Source organism: Propithecus coquereli, unplaced genomic scaffold (assembly GCF_000956105.1).
Source record: "Propithecus coquereli isolate 6110/MARCELLA unplaced genomic scaffold, Pcoq_1.0 Scaffold213, whole genome shotgun sequence".
Classification (NCBI taxonomy): domain Eukaryota; kingdom Metazoa; phylum Chordata; class Mammalia; order Primates; family Indriidae; genus Propithecus; species Propithecus coquereli.
Window position 1 is genome coordinate 327,184 of NW_012146412.1, and position 13,458 is coordinate 340,641.

A 13,458-nucleotide genomic window follows, 5' to 3' on the forward strand; every position below is an offset into this window, starting at 1 on the left:
GGACTGGCTGGCTCTGAGCTCTAAGTTGGAGTGGCCTGGGGTCAGCAGCACAGATACCTTTCCAGGTTTGGGCTCCTTAAACGTTTAACTGTCCAACAGAAGTTTTTATAATCTGCTGAGAATATATTAATGAGAGCCATTACATTAAAAACATTTTGTAGGTCTGTATTATCATTCCGTAAATTTTATTGGCCATCTGTTATTTGCCAAAACTTTCAGGCCTGCCAGAATAAGAGACCACTAGCACCTTAAGTGATCATTTTCAAGAGGGCCAAGACATGTTCATCAAGTCAACCACATGTACTGAGACAGGTGTAAAGGGGGTGTGTATAATTATATATCATATCTAGACACTAGTTTTTGTTAGAAAAGAAACGGAAGATTTAGAGTTGAAATCACTATCATCAGATGGTGGAGAACATGAAGGACATCTCAGTTCCTGAGACTCTGACTCATGCTTATGTCTTTTTTGTCTCATTTGATTCTATCTGCCAGTCCCCAATGAAGGTTCCTCTGCCATCTACGAGAGCTTCCAAATGACCCCTGAGCATTGTGAGGTTGCTCCTGGTATCTCCGCCTTCTAGGGGAACACAGAGAATAATTTTTGGTGGCTACTGAAATCTTAGGACCCTTTAAATAAGTACTGGCATTGACTTCAGGAATCCAAAATAAACCGGGTCTCTGTGAGTGTCTAGAGACCAAGAGTGTCTAGAGGCTAAGGATTGGCTAAAAATGTATGTGGATTATCAAGATCAAGCAACACGTAAATTACCTAGAGACATGCAATAAATGTTGTGTAAATGCCCTTGTTGTTGAACAGAACATGTGTGTGCTCTCTTGAATCGTACTCACATGGAGGAATTCCTTCTGCCTGAACTAAATTCACAGGCATCAGAAGCCAATGTTTGTCAACCCCATTTCCTCTGAGGATCCGAAACTGGGGAGATTATTTTTAAAACTTCCATTTAAATCTGTGACCATTACAAGTCCTAACATTGTCAAAAAGTACTCCTTACACATAGTCCCTTTCCAAATGTAGATAAATATTTTAATTATCCCATAATCTGAGATAAGGTATGGACAAGAGTGAGTTTTATAAATTATACAGCACTATACAAATATTAATAATTATCTTTACTACTGAAAATATAAACAGATTTTTTCTGATAGAACTGAAGCTAGATTGTTCTCTCATGCAAATGAAAAATTAATGCATTTTTATCTAACAAAATTTTATTGAGCATCTACTATGTACAAGTAAGCCGTAGGCTAGGCAGCTCAGAATATGGACATGAAAAATTTTACTCTGTCTTCAGACATGTAACAATTCTTTATACCAATTTATATTTCCACCGTCATATGTGTTGAGTACCTGTTCCATAAACTCTCACCAACACTAGGTACCATCAAATTTTAAAATATTCACTGATCTGATAGGACCCATTGTTTAGATTTCCATCTATTTTAATTGAACAAAGTTCAATTTGAATAAAATTGAACATATTTTTATGTTTATTAGCCACAGAATTCTTTCTTTCTTTTCTTTCTTTTTCCTTCCTTCTTTCCTTCTTTCCTTTCTTCCTTCCTTCCTTCCTTCCTTCCTCTTTCTTTCTCTTTCTTTTCTTTCTTCACAGGTTCTTGTTCTGTTGCCCAGGCTGGAGTGTAGTGGTCTGCTTATAGCTCACTGCAGCCTCTAACTCCTGGGCTCAAGGGATCCTCCCACCTCAGCCTCCTGAGTAGCTGGGACTACAGGTGTGTGCCACAATGCCTGGCTATTTTTTTATATATTTTTAAAATTTATTTTTATTTTTTGTAGAGATGGGGTCTGGTTACGTTGCCCACGCTGATCTCAAACTCCTGGCCTCAAGCAATCCTCCCACCCCAGCCTCCCAAAGTGCTGGGATTACAGGCGTGAGCCATGGCATCCGGCCTAAAATTTTCTTTTTCTACAAACTGCCTATTCATATCTTTGCTCATATTTGTTGGATTGTATTTTTTCTTACTGATATGTAAGAGCTCTGGCATATTAAGGAAATTGACTCATTAACAACCCACCCCTATTTGTAGTTTGTCTTTGTTTCATTTTAATAAATGTTTTAAAATTCCATTTAATGCTCTTAGAAAATGGAAAAGGGTGATTGGGACCAGTTTATAGTTCAATTTGAAACTTTGATGAATTCTCAATTTATACCTTAGCTACTGTGCTTGGTTGTTTAATTCTCCAAGCGAAATACAATTATTAACGAATGCATCTTCTGGCACATACGTATGTCCATGGAAGGAGTCTAAAATGGAGATTTCTTACACGTAATTCTCCCCACTTCATTTCTGGAAGAGAACTAAGCACCACTAATGGTATCTAGTCCTTCAATTAATCATGATTGCTATTTTTTTAGTTTTACTTCCAATAAATGCATTAGTGACAAGCATTCAACAGAAGTGCAATAAGCAGTTGCTGTATATCAAATGCTTGTGTGTTTTGGGAATGTGTCCATTTTTCTCTTTATAAAAGTATATTCTCACAGGAATAAGTTGTCCCAATTTAAGATCTCTTTGAGGAATTATTAGGAGTCATGACTGACCCTATCATTTTCATTAATACTTCAGATCAAAGTAATCCTCAATAATTCTTACGACAGTTCCACATAATAGTTCTAGCATAGTTCTAGCATAATTCTTACGCTAGTTCCGCTAGTGTGCTGTGCTAAGCTGCTCCGTCGCCATTTCTTTCCTGTCTCCAGAGTTTGTCACCAAACAGGGAAATGGATTGAGCTTTAAGGTCTTTGTTTCACAACGATTCTTCATAAAGTATATTTTCTTGTTATGACTTCTGGCTCCACGTTGTAAGCAAAAAGTATTTCACCAATAGTTTGGAAATTTTGTCAGTAACAATTATCAAGCACCCAAGTTAGTAAATTTCGGTGTTTATACACTGGATGGAGAGACAGGTTGAAAGCAAACGCCTTGGCTATACTTTGTAAGAAACTATCAGCCTGTCGTGCAAGCAAATGACAAATATGTAAACAAACATTTTGTTGTTTTTTTGTTTGTTTTGTAGAGACAGGGTCTCCCCGTGTTGCCCCCGCTGGTCTTGAACTCCTGACCTCAGGGGATCCTCCCTCCTCGGCCTCCCAAAGTGCTGGGGTTATAGGCATGAGCCATTGCCACAGACATTTTTTTTTTTTTAACAAGAGACAGCCTTAAACTTTGTGTATAAGTTTTAATCTTCAAGTGTGGAATCATAGGTTGTGTACACTTAGAAGCTTTTGCTGTTGAGGCAATGTTGTGATAAAACAGGAATTCCCAACCATTTTGCAAGACTGATTGCAAATGACAGACACACAATTGCCAAACATGTAGAAAAGAAGGAATGCTGAAGTAATGTGGCAGTCAGTGAAGTCGTTTGGAGAAGGCAGGTACCTGGATAAAAAGCCTTCTTGAGGATGACGATTACAGAGGGGAGTCATAAAGGAAAACAAGGATCTGGTAGATAGAGAAAGAAGAGAGGTAGTCTTGGAGATTTTGCGAGTGGGTGTGTGTCTATTGAGGTTGAAGGAAACGGGAAATTAGGCAGTGGTTTGTAGTCAGAAGTGAACCAAAGATTTGCAGTTCATGATGAAAAGCTTGTATTAATAATATTATATGGATCACCAAGGATCACGTCAGATTCCCTTCATGGGAGTAACATGACCCCAACCGTACTGAAGGAAGACTGTTCTTCCCACCGCTTTCAGGATGGTCAGCAGGGAGCGGTGTTGGGAAGGGGCGGGGGGTTGTGCGTGGTTAGTGCTGAGCTAAATCAGCGAGAAAGGGAAAGAAATAACTGGCAGAACTTAGTGACGGGCTGAGAAGGAGAGAATGGGGCATAGAACAAAGACATTTATTTTATCAAATCATTTAAATTTGCTGATTAAAGTTATATATGTTGCAGATATTTAACATATATGTATTTCATATATATTTGAAATCACACATATTCATATTCTTAATACCCAGAAACAACTACTATTAATATGTTATTATATTTTTCTAATTTTTATTTCCATAGTCTCAGGAGAAATCACACTGTACATAAAGTTTTCTCTAGTGTCTTTTTTCTTAATCTCACATATCATGAACCTTTACTCATGATATTAAAATTCTTCATAAATGTATTTTAGTGACTGATGTAGTTTTTCAATTTATTATAAAGAATTCTGAGGTAAACATTTCTGTGTGTAAACTTCATTTTTTATTATTTCTTTAGGAGAGATCCTTAATGACTTTATTGCTAAGTGAAGAGAATGAATATTTCCAAGGCTCTTCAAATAGGCTATAAAATTTTCCTTAGAAGGGCTTTGATCAATTCGTACTTGTCTTACTGAAGTGTGACATTTTAACACTATCCATTAATAAATACTTGCTAATTTTATTTCAGTCATTTATTTATTTGTTTTTGAGGCAGAGTCTTGCTCTGTCACCTTGGCTAGAGTGCAGTGGTGTGATCATAGCTCACAGCAACCTCCAACTCCTAGGCTCAAGCCATCCTCCTGCCTCAGCCTCCTGAGTAGCTGGGACTACAGGCACATGCCACCATGCCCGGCTAATTTTTTCTATATATTTTTAGTGTTTTGGCTAATTTCTTTCTATTTTTAGTAGAGACGGGGTCTCGCTCTTGCTTAGGCTGGTCTTGAACTCCTGACTTCGAGCGATCCTCCGGCCTCGGCCTCCCAGAGTGCTAGGATTTCAGGTGTGAGCCACCGCGCCCGGCCAATATTCGTGTTTTTACTGCTTGTGACTGAAAGCCATGTCATAACAAAAACTAAGTTCTGCCCCATATTCCTGACATGGCATTATGGCGCACCCTCTCCCAGTCGCTCAGGCTGCAGACCGCAGAGTCATCCTGGATGCTGCCCTCCATTAGCCATTTCTCTAAACTCTGTCCTCAAAATACAGCTCAAAGCCAATCTCTTCTTCTCACCACCCCAACACGACCATGCTAGTGTCAGCCACCATCCTTCCATCCCTAGATGGCCGGTCCCCTGCTTCCTCTTCTGCATGCCCATGATCTCTGTTCCACACCGGAGTGATCTTAATAAAGAGAAAATCAAAGCACATCACTTCTCTGCTCAGAATCCTCTAATAAACCAAGGGGAACCTAAAGTCCTTGCTGGGCCTGTAAGTCTCCCCTCCTACCCCTGCCTTGTCCCTCTACTTCAGCCACCCCATCCCTTTCTTGCTTTTCTTCATATACCCCTGCCTGTTCTCCTTGCCATCTGGAATGCTTTTTCTCCAGGTCTTCAGACTGGTCTTTACTTCGCTGTGGGGAGCAGAGGAGCAAGACATTCCTGACCGCCCTAACCAATACGGCCCCAAATACAGGGTTTTCCCTTCTAACCCAGCTTACTTCTCCCTCAACGCATTTATCACAATGACCCCTCTCCCAAACATACGCATTTGCTTGTTTTTATTATGTTTCCGCAGCAGGATGGGCAGACCGTATCTGTCTTGTCACCACTCATTCTCCAGGGTCTAGAACAAAGCCACACACAGTAGGTGATCAATAACCATTTACTGAGTCATCGAATGACTCATGCAACCAATTCAAAATTGAATGCCTTGCAAAGTTACCGTTTGCTCATAGAAAATTAGGTTCGCTGTCTCTAAACTATTTGCTTCAGTGGTATTTTATGTTGTTCTTTTTCCTGAACTTACACTCCTTGCTAATTTTAGCATCCCATCTAAACTGATCAGCCTTGCAATTGGCCTTTTAAAGATGTCCTCATGTTTCTAATTTCACCATAATCATGAATGACCAGGGTTTACAGATCTAGAGCAGCTGAAGTTTTAATGTTAGAATTTTTTGCATGATTTCTATTATTTCCATATTCTTTTTCAAATTTTATCATATCTACTTTTATTTCTCAAAAAACTAAGAGCCCTTTTTGAAAGTGGTAAAAGACTATGTTGAATAGGAAATTAAGCTTAAGTAAGAACTGAACCCAAAGGTCTTCAGAATAAAATTTTCTCAGTTTTTTAGAGTAGACGTAGCTTATTTACTTACTTGCCAGCTTATCAAGACCCTGGTAATGACAACGTACGTATACAATATATTATGTGTAAGGTTTATTCCAATTTTGGTAATACCAAATTTTCGGAATAGGAAGATTCTTCAGGAAAGAGGTTTTTTTTTCAAATCACAAAGTAAACAAATACAGAGAAGTGCATATTTTGAAGCTGTAGGGTTTTGTGATTGTCTGTGTTTGTAAGGTCATGCCGTTGTGAGTAAGGGGGGGGGGCTGGCCACGCCTCTCCAGGGAGGCTTCCTTGGGGACTCCAGTTAAACTTGGCCGTGCCCTTGGCCTGACTCTGGTAGCTCTCATGGCTCCATTTTGCTTTGCATTCTATATGTTCTAATTGCTTGGCATTTAATTATCTCCCCAAAAAAGATTATTAGTTCACAGTTAGTTACCCCATCATGGCCCAGATCTTGGCAGCTTGAATACATCTCGCAGTATTGTGGAAAGTGCTCAGTAAACCCCAGCTGGAATGGAAAAGCGTAGTACTTGGTAAATCCAGAATGGGAGGGGATTTTTTTGTGGTAATTTTGAGGAAATTATTAAAACATCGTTTAATTATTAAAGAATAAACTCGCAGAATACTTGGCAAAACCACACACTTCCTGAGCCCTTGTTTACCTGACTGCCATTCTAAGGGAGGAAAAAACTACTTTTCACATTGTGACTTAATGTAGCTTGCTTTTCTCTAGCAAAGGTGGAACACAGGGCTTGGATTGTACACATTATTTATGACTTTGTAATCGGGATCTTCTCTCTACCTGCATTCAGTATTTATTCTGACCTTCCTCTTTTAAAAATAAAAAATCTGTTAAAACTACCACAGGCTATGTGGAGCCAAGACTGGTCATTGCTTAGCTAAGGAGTGCTCCCATTTGCTGTGTTAGAGGGGCAGAAAGAGATCAGCGTACTAGCTAATGGAGTTCTAGGAATTAATGCAGAGTGCTGCCTAGCATAGAGGAAGCGTTTAGGTGCAAGATGGAAAGAGAATTCTCTTTAGATCGAAATGATACTTTGTGGCTTTCCTAAGTCGTTGTTTCACTTCAACCATTAAAGATTTTCCTACCTAGCTCCAAAGACACCATCTCCAAAGTTCCAAAGTTTTTTCTGTTCAGCACGAAAATGCCTGTCACTGGGCGGCTGTCAGAGCAGCAAGGTGAAGTGTGGGTAGGTAGACAGAGACATAGATGATTAGGAGGAAAGAGAGATTAGCTACTCATCTCCAGGTGGTAAAGTATGATTTCAAAGAGCCAGAGTGCCCTGGGTTCAAATCCTCACTCCACTATTTGCAGGCTGTTGGTCTTGGACAAATTACTTTATTTCTTGTGCCTTAGTTTTTTCATCTATAAAATGGTGATGATACTAGTACCTACATCAACATATTTATGAGGATTGCATGTGCTAGTATATGCCAAGCACCTGGAACAGTGCCAGGGGCAGGACAAGGGCCATATAGGGGTCAGCTGCAGGTATTCAGTTACAGATGGAGGTGATGAGGTGGCGCCTCACCGAACATGCCCGTGTCTGTGTTGCGTGTAACAAACACGGGTGCTCTTCGTGACTGCTTATCATACAGGAAAGTGGGGAACACTTACAGTGACTGTGCTTTTGTGACAAATCTAAATGTAAGCATAAAAATAGAAATGTCCCTTGCTTGACCGAGTAAAGCCTGGAAGAGAACGAGCTGGTTGGACGTCGGGGGCACTTACTTGGTCTGACGTATCGGCTGATTCTCTCGCTCGCTCTGTCTGAGAAGTTACAGGCAGGCTGCGCGGTAGGTGTGATAACACTTACTACTGCATGGCTTTTGATTAGCTCATCCAGGATGGGGTGCTGGAACCCTAGACCCTGAGAGAAGTTAGCCCGCATCCACGCCCACCCCCCCTTCCTCTCTCTGCGTCCATGTCCCGGCCGCGGTGAGCCTTTCTGAGGCATGGGGTTCAGTAAGTGTACCAGCAGTCAGGATGGGCCTAAAGATTGTGGTTTAAAGGGGGCGGAGGGGATGGGAATGAGATAGAGTGAAGGTAACTGGAGATCCCAGAGCAGCCCAACCGGGCCAGTTTAAACCCTCTAAGTTCCTGCTAACCTGAGAAAATCATAGGAAATTGGCTTTAACTTCAAAACAGTCATCCAAAAGCATCATGTTCTCTCTTGTATTTTTTTCCGTAACGCCCTGTACCTGGCTCCTGTTACTGTATTAAGATGTCTGCTGCCCTGCCTGTGTCCACGCTGAATGGCTGCCACCATGTAAACAGGAAGTACTCGACTTGTGATTTAAATGAGCTTAGATATTTGCTTAGCTTAATAGCATGCCCCATGAGAAATCTAATGGACTCACACGCTTAGTTTTCAGAACGACTAAGTAATAAATATACTTTCCCTTATAAATCAGAGACCATGCCAACACAATTTTCCCTCCCTACACGCGTGGGTTCCTGTTCTCTTTCCCTGCCGTTTTCTCTTCTTAGCTCTCTCACCCCCTAACATACTGCATATTTTACTGATTTATTCATTCAACGTCTCTCTCTCCCCCATGAGACCATAGTGTTCACCAGGGCAGGGATGTTCATGTTTTGCTCGTGGCTACAGCCCCAACACCCAGAACCATGCCAGCACCTAGAATGGACGAAATAGACGAATGCTAGTTACTGTTAAAACTTTACTCTTTAAAGCTGTTGTACCAATTGAGAGGACATCATTTTAAATTTTAAAATGAAAGCCCTCAGAGCCTTCCTAATGTCCCTGTGAGACAAACCTTTCACTCCAGATATGGCAATGTCCATTGTTTAAGAAAATACTATGGTACTTTAATCCTGCAGGTTTGCGGATTCTGCTCTATGCCCTGTCTTTTTTCCGGTGCTGGTTCGTTGGCTTCATGGCCAGCTGCTACAGCCGACACCACCGATACAGTGACATGACCTCGTTGCCCGGGTGTGACACCTGGTCAGCTGGAGGCTAGAACCTCAGTGTGCATGTGTGGGTATGTGCGCACACACATGTACACATGCATTCATTCATACAATAAACAACTATTTCAGCAAAGGTTTTGAAATTCAAAATAATGTCAAATCTGCTTCTGGGAAATGACATACAAATGCAAATACACACCCACACTATCTTTACATTGGCTATATCTTAGCCTTTAGATAAATTAAAATAAAAAATAATGTTCTCTTAGAATGGCAAGGTGGCCTTAATAAATATTACCTATATTTAAAATATCCTATATAATTATATATCCTATTTTACCTGTGCTCCATTTACTCCTCTCCCAGACATGTCTGAGTCGTGTCTCTTGTTCATTTTTCCAAATCTCCCTTAGAGCTTATATTGTCCCAAGCTTCTATTTTGTGTCTGTATTTCTTTTTTTTAGTCTCAGACCTCAGATTTGCCTGCTGTCTCTCTACTCTAAAACAAAGGTGCTGGCCGGGTGCGGTGGCTCACGCCTGTAATCCTAGCACCCTGGGAGGCCGAGGCAGGAGGATTGTTTGAGCTCAGGAGTTCGAGACCAGCCTGAGCAAGAGCGAGACCCCGTGTCTACTAAAAATAGAAAAAACTAGCAAGTCAACTAAAAATAGAAATAAACAATTAGCCGGGCGTGGTGGCTCGTGCCTGTAGTCCCAGCTACTTGGGAGGCTGAGGCAGGAGGATTGCTTGAGCCCAGGAGTTTGAGGTTGCTGTGAGCTAGGCTGCCGCCACGGCACTCACTGTAGCCCGGGCAACAAAAGCGAGACTCTGTCTCAAAAAAAAAAAAAAGAAAGAAAAAGAAAAAGTAAAACAAAGGTGCTTTGTGAAGACAAAGATCATTTTTCCAGGGGTGACTTAAGCCTATTGCAAGCCAGATCTATCAGAAACTAACATGGCCCTTGTAGGGTGGACATGTCTCCTATGATGCTGTCTATGTAAATCTTGCACATTTGCCTGCATGCAGGGCTATGTAGAAAGAGCCATTGTTAATGTCAGTAGAGGGGTGACTTTCACTTTTTCTGTGTATTTTTCTATATTGTTTGAATATGTGAAAACTAGTGTGCAAATGTGCATGTATTTTTTAAAGTACCTTTGTTCAAAACCAAGGCAGGAAGAATTTGCTTGATTTTTATTTCGGGCTGGCTATAATTGTAATTGTAATTATTGTTTTCAGGTATTCAGTGAACAGATGCCTGTCCTTACCTCCTTAGTCTTAAAATTTATCATCTTGAGATGGTTTGTTTTCTAAGTTTTTGTGTTTTTTGGGAAATGTTTGGAATAAGAATGCAGATACACACACTTACACCGAACTTCCAAAGCCCAAATACTCCCTTTCTAAAGCTTAAAACGTGCCATCATCCAGAATTTTTTCTTATGTAATATACTTAATTACTCTTATATAAAAACAGATTTTCTGGTGGGGCGTGGTGGCTCACACCTGTAATCCTAGCACTCTGGGAGGCCGAGGTGGGTGGATTGTTTGAGCTCAGGAGTTTGAGACCAGCTTTAGCAAGAGCGAGACCCCGTCTCTACTATAAATAGAAACAAATTGGCCAAACAACTAAAAATAGAAAAAATTAGCTGGGCATGGTGGCATGCACCTGTAGTCCCAGCTACCTGGGAGGCTGAGGCAGGAGGATCGCTTGAGCCCAGGAGTTGGAGGTTGCTGTGAACTAGGCTGACGCCACGACACTCTAGCCCTGGCGAAAGAGTGAGAAACACACACACACACCCCCAAACAGATTATCTGAATCCCATTTGTAGTCAAGAGGAATTTACATTTATCTGAAATCAGTAGTTTTTGAAAACACTGCCTTAGTAACCAAGAATTGCTTCAGTTTTCCGTCAGTCAGAACCTAGCAATTTAGTTTTATGTAATATTTAACATGATTATAATCTTAGACTTGTTTAGGATGTTGACCCTTTATTGTTGATATTTTTTATAGTCACTATTGATAGTTTTAGATTATTTTGTCTAGGAGTAATAAAACTTTCTTTAAAAATATGGGAAGGTGAATAGATTGGAAACTCTCTTGTCGCTCTGCCCTTTTTACTTCCAACCATAGTTGCTTCAGATTGCTACAGTCTAATCGAATAAGGTTAACAGTGACAGGAAACCGCTAAGGGAAAACTTAGGGCCACAAATGTGCAATTTTTGCTTTAGGGAGAGTTACAGACCTTCATTTGTCTCCTGTGTGCTGTGGAGCTCGTTGTCATCCTAGTTCAGAGCACCCGGATGTCACTTTGCTTTCAGGACCCCCTCAAGTGCCTCCTCTGTTCCCTTTTCTGATCCCCAGTTGCCTGAACCAGCAAACTCACCCTCCAGAGAGACTTTCAGTGAGTTTCCATCTCTTAAGTGCTGGAAAAGGAGTGTGTTTACTCGGCTTAAGTGCTGCAGGCCCTCCCGGGCCGTTGTTATGTACAGATGCTTTGATTATCATAAATCATGTTTTATCATCCCTCCTCTTTCGTACTGTGCCTCTTTTGCTTTTCTCTACTTCTTACCAGTAAATCCATTTCCAGCTCCAAATTGATAAAGTAAAATAAAATGAGGGTTTAATAATTTTTGCCTATATATATTTTTTCCACCAGATTTACCATGAACATGATTGTTAATGGTGATTAGGAGAGAAGACAAGGGGTACCTTATCCAAATTGCCTACCTCAAGTAGAACGAGAAGGAAAAGCAACATTTGCTAAAAGCAGAACATTTCTGAGAAATCATAGGAACATCTTTTGAGGGCTTTCTACATGCCACGAGCTTTTCCAAATACTTTATGTATATTTTCATTTATTTAGTCCCCAGGACAACCTGGATGAGGTAGGAATTACTGTCTTTATCTGCATCAAGCAGTACAAGGTTATGGGCATTCATCTGGTTTTAGGGTGCTGGGTTTTAAAAAATGTTTCTTTTTAGTCATGATGGGAGTTTGAATAAAATATTTCAGTTAAATTTCTGTCCCTATGAAATGCCAAAGCTTCTGTCTCCTTGGGCCTTCCCCAAATCCATTCATTGCAGTAGGTTTTCCTTGACGTTTCTGGTTGCCCTGTAGCATTTTCTGTGTAGCAGTTTTAACACCTCCCTGCTTTCTGTACCACCCACTCCAGCTCATTCCAGGTGCCCTTAGCAAATGGCTCCCAGGGTATTTAAGTGGCCAAAGCTCACTCCATTGGCCAATGAGGAGACCTGTGCCGTGTCCACCAGAGCGACGCAGGTTCCGGGATCAGGACCAAAGGTTGCTTTAAGCGCAAAGCTTTTGTTACAGGTAGCCTGTTGCAGCCAGATTTCAAGACTGGAAAGGTAGGGAAGCCTTATTTGTTTTAATCAAAGAGAGGAGAAGACGGTTGTGTTTGGTTAAAGCGATTTAAATCACGCCAGATAAACAAATGCTCTGTTTTGTTTGTTTTTTAATTGAAGACAAAAAGAAAATTTGGACGTTTATAAAAATTTCAACTGCTACACAATTTGCCTTACCAGCAGTAAAACCAAAATTCTTTTATGTCCACTCATTAGTATTAGCATTAAAAAACCCAAAATTCTTAAGTTATAACATTAAAAAAAATCGGTTTATCTAAGCAGGTTTTCACTTTACACACTTGAAAAATATGGATCTTTACAAAATAAAGTCTTTTTTTCCTAATTTGCTGCTACTTAGGATGAAGCAGGAATTTATCAATAATTTCCACATTTGTTTTCCAAAGTCATTTCTGAGTCTTTTAAAGAAGAAAACTATAATTTTAAGATGTGATGATTAAAAATAAGAAAAATTAATGTAATTAGCTTGTGATAATTAATACATAAAGGTTAACAATAATGACATTTACTTTCAGAGAAAAGTTCTGGTATAAAGAGAGACTCTTGTGTCAATCATTGTTTCAAACTAATATTTAAGTTTATGAAATGGAATTATTTAAGTGTAGGTTATATGCTTTAAAGCATTGAAATTAGTTTCATTTTCGTTTAGTTATGTTTTATATGCTGTTCAACATTTGTTTTTATATTAACTCAAATGACCAGAGAAATAGAATTTTTATTGTATCTTAATTCTCTCTACTTGGAAATGGAGTCATTTGGATAGCACTTGAAATAGAAGCTATTCTTCAAAAGAAAGATACTCTTTCCTCTTAAGGAACCCTTTTTACCTCACAATAAAATCCCTTTTCATTATGATGAATCCATGTTTTGACAAAATGTATACATGAGAAATGCATATTATTTTACTTATTTATTAGCTACATCTAATATTTAGTATTGAAAGATAAGCTCAGGTTCAAGGGAAAGTACAATTGGTTTTCCATGATGGCCTTTTTCCCAAAGGTGGCTTACTATGGGTTTGTATTTTTATAACAGAGATTAAGTGAGACATGGCGCCAGTTGGTTAAAAATTATTTTAAATATTTAGTTTTTAACTCTACTTTTGTCTAATTTGTAAAG

General features: G+C 39.7%; 1 protein-coding gene across 4 annotated transcripts in view; it reads left to right on the top strand.

The window, feature by feature from the left end:
* The window catches only part of RBM47 (RNA binding motif protein 47), a 177,801-nt gene that overhangs the window by 104,088 nt on the left and 60,255 nt on the right, over positions 1–13,458 (top strand). For 3 of the 4 annotated variants that reach the window (XM_012644509.1, XM_012644511.1, XM_012644512.1), the window contains exon 1: positions 12,305–12,324. The exons of the other annotated variant lie outside the window; for it this stretch is intronic. The gene's annotated coding sequence lies outside the window, so the exon portion shown is untranslated. Of the gene's footprint in view, positions 1–12,304; positions 12,325–13,458 lie in introns of those variants that run through there. 4 annotated transcript variants of the gene reach the window in all.